The sequence below is a fragment of the Garra rufa genome, chromosome 4, assembly GCF_049309525.1.
Source record: "Garra rufa chromosome 4, GarRuf1.0, whole genome shotgun sequence".
Lineage (NCBI taxonomy): Eukaryota > Metazoa > Chordata > Actinopteri > Cypriniformes > Cyprinidae > Garra > Garra rufa.
The window spans coordinates 42,402,753-42,409,140 of NC_133364.1; the positions used below are offsets into that span (position 1 = coordinate 42,402,753).

At 34.3% G+C, this 6,388-nt stretch overlaps 1 long non-coding RNA gene across 1 annotated transcript; it reads left to right on the top strand.

Moving 5' to 3' along the window:
• The first annotated feature begins 420 nt into the window (after window positions 1-420).
• Window positions 421-5,572, top strand: LOC141334047 (uncharacterized). The gene is made up of 3 exons (XR_012355460.1): window positions 421-498; window positions 909-994; window positions 4,504-5,572. It is a non-coding gene; the product is annotated as an uncharacterized lncRNA (long non-coding RNA).
• The last annotated feature ends 816 nt before the right edge of the window (window positions 5,573-6,388 follow it).

A 6,388-nucleotide genomic window follows, 5' to 3' on the forward strand; every position in this document is an offset into this window, starting at 1 on the left:
AAGTTTGGTCTCTAAAATTACACAAATAGTACATTAAAGTGTTCCTGACACTTTATTTGATGCACATGACACGCTTCCGTTGAATATTTACTTTAAAGAAATGGTTTAGTGTCGATTGAAAAAGTCCGTTAGCATCTCAACCGTAATGCTAACTTTAGACTTGAACTCTTGTTTATGAAAGTTTGGGCTTTTAATCTTAAATGTATATGAGCGGTTTTGGTTTTGATTTTTTTTTAAATAAAGGTAATTGCTGGCAATTTATCAATGTATAAAAGGAAGCAAGCTAATTTATTTAACATAAGTATTCACTGTACTGTTAATCGGATACATCGCTTACATGGAGCGTGAAAATGGGCTGAAAGTACTTCAAACACGTTTTGATGTTTCATGGTAAACATTTATTGATACCATTGTTTTGTGATTTCAGAAAACCCTCTATGACACGAGAAGTTGCTGATTTTAAAATTTTTGGAAGGGAATGCAGAAAACACAGTTGTTGTGAGAAAGCTTATTAAATAACCTTTCATGCATCTTTAATAATATTTAGCCTATATCACCATACATCTAATTTATTTTGCAAAATTATATATATATATATATATATATATATATATATATATATATATATATACACACACACACACACACACACACACACACACACACATACTTTTATGTATATAGTTATTTTAAAAGGGATTTAATATCCACACATAAGTAGCACTGTATGAGCATTACTAAATAAGTAAACCTAAAATTGTAAATTCTGTTATTAAATCCTTTTTTGTTTTTTTGTATATTCTATATATTATTGTTTTTATTTTCTGCATTTCACCTCTGCTATAGCTTATTTCTAATAAACTTAGCATTGCATTGTTGGCCCTGTGACATTGTTTGTTCCTTCTTAGATTCTTGCATGCTAATGGCAGTGCACCAGAGTTGGAGTGCATCTCCAGTCAAAGAACATCTCTAGAAATGATGAGCCATATGACTAGTAAGTAATACCTCACACATAAAACAGCCATTTAAAAGTTTAAGGGTCAGATATGTCATGTATTTAAAAGAAGTCTTTTATCCTCACCACTGCTGCATTTTTTTTGATTAAAATACAGTTAAACAGTAATATTGTAAAATAAAAATTTTAAATAACTGTGTTCTAATTTAGTATGTTTTAAAAAGTGATTTTTCAGCACCATTATGCAAATCTTCAGTGTCACACGATCCTTCGGAAATGATGCTGACAATTGAGCTTTGCCAAAACCGGAAAAAATGACATTTTTACAATATATATATTGTAATCAGAAACATTACTTTTTTTATGATCAAAGTGCAGTTTTCTTGGTGAACATAAAATACTTATTTCAAAAACTTAAAAACTGACCACAAACTTTAAAGGGATAGTTCACCTAAAAATTAAAATATGATGTTGATCTGCTTAGCCCCAGGGCATCCAAGATGTAGGTGACTTTGTTTCCTCAGTCAAACACAAACAAGGATTTTTAACTCAAACCGCTGCGGTCTGTTAGTGATTTGATATAGGCAGTAGATGGGCACCAAACCTTTGAAAGTAAAAAAAAAAACAAAAAAAACATGCATAGACAAATCCAAATGACACCCTGCGGCTTGTGACAATACATTGATGTCCTAAGACACAAAGCGATCTGTTTTTGTGAGAAACTGAACAGTTTTTATATAATTTTTTACCTTTAATATACAGCCATGTCCACACAACTGTCCCAAGCGCGTGCTCAGCATCAGGCACGTTACATGTGTACGTGCTCTGGCGTAGTATACGCAAACACCGGAAGCGATCTGTCGCGTGACACTCATTGTTTACTATTCAAACCGATTTAAAGCTAAAATATTACGTTTACTTGCACAAACTCATCCGGGTCTGTTGACATCTCACTGATTTTCCCTTCCAGCATTTGCAAATACTACGCCAGAGCGCGTACATATGTAACGAGCCAGATGCTGAGTTGAGTTGGACATTGCTGTATATCAAAGCTGAAAAATGATATAAATACTGTTCAGTTTCTCGCAAAAAACGATCGTTTCGTGTCTTAGGACATTAATGTATTGTCACAAGCCGCAGGATGTCATTTGGATTTGTCTGTGCATGAGGAAACAAAGTCACCTCAATTGTTAGTCTATGTAAAAAATATTAACATAAATAGTAATTTTACCCAGAATGCAATGAACAGTGACGTAGGTTCCCATTCTCTATACCCAAGCTTAGGGCTGGGTATCGAGTTCGATACTTTTTAAGCACCGACCGAATCAAGTATCAAAAAAATAATTTTCGTTCAGTACCAAATTTCGATATCCAAGGGTATAATCTTGTCAACGTCAGTGAGCTAGAAAACGTGCCCGGATCAAATGCTGGTGATTAGCTGCGGCGAGGCTGCCTTGAAAATCAATAGTTTACTGCGGTTACGCCCACTCGCCCAGAGCTTGTCAAATGTGAGGCTGTAATGTACACTACACTTTAAAGCAAAGCGTAAATTTAACGCAAACGATGTTTAAGTGATCAAAAGTATTGCTAAATTATGCTAATATTGACGGCAACAGCATGCGATGCAATATTTGCAAAAAGTTTTTTGCGTTCAAGACTGGCAACACGTCAAATATTAGGGCTGGGTATTGTGACCAATTTGGCAATTCGATTCTTATTTTTATGGTTTCGATTCGATTCGATTCGATTCGATCCGATTTCGATTCGATTCGATAGCGATTAGCTATCAATATTTCATTTAAAATGTTAGTTTTGCAGACATGGCATCCATATTTTGATATAAATGCTGGTAACTGAAACTCTCCTACTTAAGTTTATTACTGAAATACACATCTACATTAATAATAGGGTGCACACAGTTGTTTATTTTAAAAAACTTTTATTTTGAATGAACACTGTAACAAGAAGTCATAAATATGTGCATCCATTGTACACCATGTAAACAAACTGCAAAATGCACATTACTGTAAAAAAATAAAAAGACTGTAAATCCTCTTACGTGAAGCATGCGCAATAATAATCCCCGAATCGATATCGTTGCGTTAAACTGAAGATCGATTAAAATCGGAGAATCGATATTTTTTTACCCAGCCCTATTAAATATAATAAAACACTTGACACATTCTGTCGGATACAATTCTGGCGTCTCAGTTTCAATATAGGCTACTGTACAAAGCGGCATACATTTGCATCAGATGATAACTCAGCAGCAGAGTTGCACTCAAGCAGGGGTATAATTTTCACTGGGGACACACTTTTCAAAATCCAGTTTGTGTCCTTTGCCTCTTTCAAAAGGTTTTGTTAAAGTAAGCTCTTGTATTGTAGAATCCACACTCAGCACCGCCGAGTTCATTTGATCGTTAAAACGAAACCAAAATTAAAACGCGCACACGCATTTTATTACCCCACGTTTAGAGAGCGACTCCCCAATGAGCGAAAATTAGGCTACATAAAATATTGAATTTGTTATTAGTATGTGGACTATAATAAGTTGTGTAGTTGTCTATTGATAGCTCTGTATCATGCTTAAAAGATTCGGTCTCTGTTTGCACTTTGAATATTAAAAGGGTAGCCTACTTTGATTATGACTGCATTTATTGTCTACACGACTAAGAAAGAACTGTGTTGTTTATTTTTTGTTATTTATAATATATTTTGTCATTTATTCAGATTTTAAATTGCAGTGGTGGCCTCTAATTTAAATGGCTGTACCTATAATAGAGAAAATAAGCATCTTGTTCATGTACTCATATTATCATTCATTCTTGTCCCTTGCTTAAGGTGTAAAATGAATATATTAAAAAGGCTTTCGGAATCAGACCATGAAGAATCAATATCGGTGCTACATGCTAATTTTTCTGAAGAAGAACTGTTGAGGGATTTCAGGTGATCTTAAAAGGTTAGTTCACCAAAAAATGAAAATGCTGTCATTAATTACTCACCCTAATGTTGTTCCAAACCCATAGGACCCTTTGTTTATCTTCAGAACACAAATGAAGATAATTTGGGTTTAATCCAAGAGCTTTCTGATCCTCCCATATTTACTGGATAGTGGATATGCATTTTTCAATGCCCAGAAAGGAACCAAAAACATAGTCAAAACAAGTCAATGTGATATAAGTGGTTCAATCATAATTATATGAAGCTGCGAGAATACTTCTGTGCGCAAAGTAAACAAAAATAACTTTATTCAACAATTTATCTATGAGGATCAGAAAGCTCTTGGATTAAAACCAAAATATTAATTTCATTTGTAGATAATTAATGACAGAATTAAAATTTTTGGGTGAACTAAACCTTTAAGCAGGAGTGAGCCTCACATATACTTAAATTTGATTGACTTAAAACTGCTTGAACTTTATTAAAACTGTTTGAGGTGAAAATGCCCTACCAGTAGGGAAAAGTCAAGTCTGTACTTTTCATTTTAGACATTTTGGTTATTCATGTTTACATTTACATTTTGGATATTGTTTTCTCTCTCACTTTAGATGCTGAAGAAAAAGCGGCCCAGCTGAAGCATTTAAAGTGGAAACTTCTGTCTTGGCTCAGTGATCCAGGATTGGGTTTGTGAAAGGAACAGAAGAACCAGAAGATCAGAGATTAGGCAGAGATCTACTTGAGCCCCTGAGAGATCTGATTTACCTAATAATGTATTAGTTAAACAAAAATGTATCACACCTTCATGTTGTTCCAAACCTGTAAGACTTTCATTCATCTTTGAAACATAAATGTAGATCTGAGAAGAAATCTGATAAATTGATGTCCCTCCATTTCACAGTTTATGCAACTACCATTTTGAAGCCCCAGGAAGGTAGTAAGGACATTATTAAAGTAATCCATGTTACTACAGTTGTTTAACCTCAATTTTATAAACTAAGTGATGTGAATGTTTTGTCTGCACAAAAAAACATTGCATTTTTATAAAAAAAAATAACACTTTTACAAGAGCACCATGATGCATCAATGTTGTGTTGTCCTGAGAGCTGGCCATCTCATGGTGCTTTTGTGAAAATGTTTTGGAGATACATTATTTGTGAATGAAGACTTAATTTTATTGTTGCTGTTTTTTTGTGTACACAAGGCATCTGTTAAAAATGTATTAATTTGCCTTCTGCACAAAAGGGTCTTATGCTGTTTGGAGCAACATGAGGGTAAGTAATTAATGACAGTGTGGTTATAATTGGCAATTGTTCTATTTAATCAAAGATTTTTTTTTTTTTGAAAATTCTGTTTAAAATAAATACGGCTCTTTTGAAAGTTCACATTGATAATAATCAGAAATGTTTCTTGAGCAGCAAATTAGGATATTAAAATGATATCTGAACGATCATATTTCACTGAAGACTGGAGTAATGATGCTGAAAATGTATTTCACAGGAATAAATTACCTTTTACAAATGTATTTATATAGAAAACAAATATTTATACTTATATTTCATAATATTACAGTTTTTTACGATGCGTTTGATCAAATGCAGGCTTGTGATCAGTAGATTGTTTTCTTTAGGTGAAAGATGTATTTAATACTATGTCAATAAATGTTTTGGTACTCGTGAATTGTCTTATTTTGACTGTAATTATTAATGTAACAATGTAATCATGAATTCACGGTTGAAATTAGGCCTGGAAAAGACGTCTTTTTAACTTTCACTTTACAACCACATTTAGACGTAATTTGGACGTCTTATTATAGACGTCATTTCTACGTGCTGAAAAAGACGTCGTTTCGTCTTTCACTTTTCAACCAAATTTAGACGTAATTTGGACGTCATTTTATAGACGTCTTTTCTACGTGCTGAAAAAGACGTCGTTTCGTCTTTCACTTTTCAACCAAATTTTTACGTTGTTTAGACGTCTGGCTTTGTCGTCTTTTTGACGTCATTTCGACGAGTTTTTGCTGGGTGGGAAGCCTTGTCTGCGAAACCGGGCCTATATGTTTACTTTAAGGTTTAGTTTAAGACTAAATTAAAAAGCCATCGACACGATTCTGAGGACAGTCGGTTCCCTTCAGATACATTCATATAAAGACACGCACATATCATTGCCTTTTGAAGTTTAATCCAGCCCTATCGCCAAGCCCGGATTAACCATACGGGCAACTGGGCAATTGCCCAGGGGCCCACGACATCTCAAGGGCCCAGGACAGCAAGGGCACGAGCAAAATAAATTGCCTTATGTTATTTATCTTATTTACACGAAGGCATGTCATTTCTGTCTCTACATAGTCGCGCGTTTACAATGTCTCCTCCGCGAAAACACGGACGGGATCGCGCACTCCATTCATAAAAACGGATCGTCGATTTTTGGATTAATAAATCAAAAGTTGGTCTGTCACTTAATTCAAATCGCGATATGGACTAGTGTCTGTGAAAA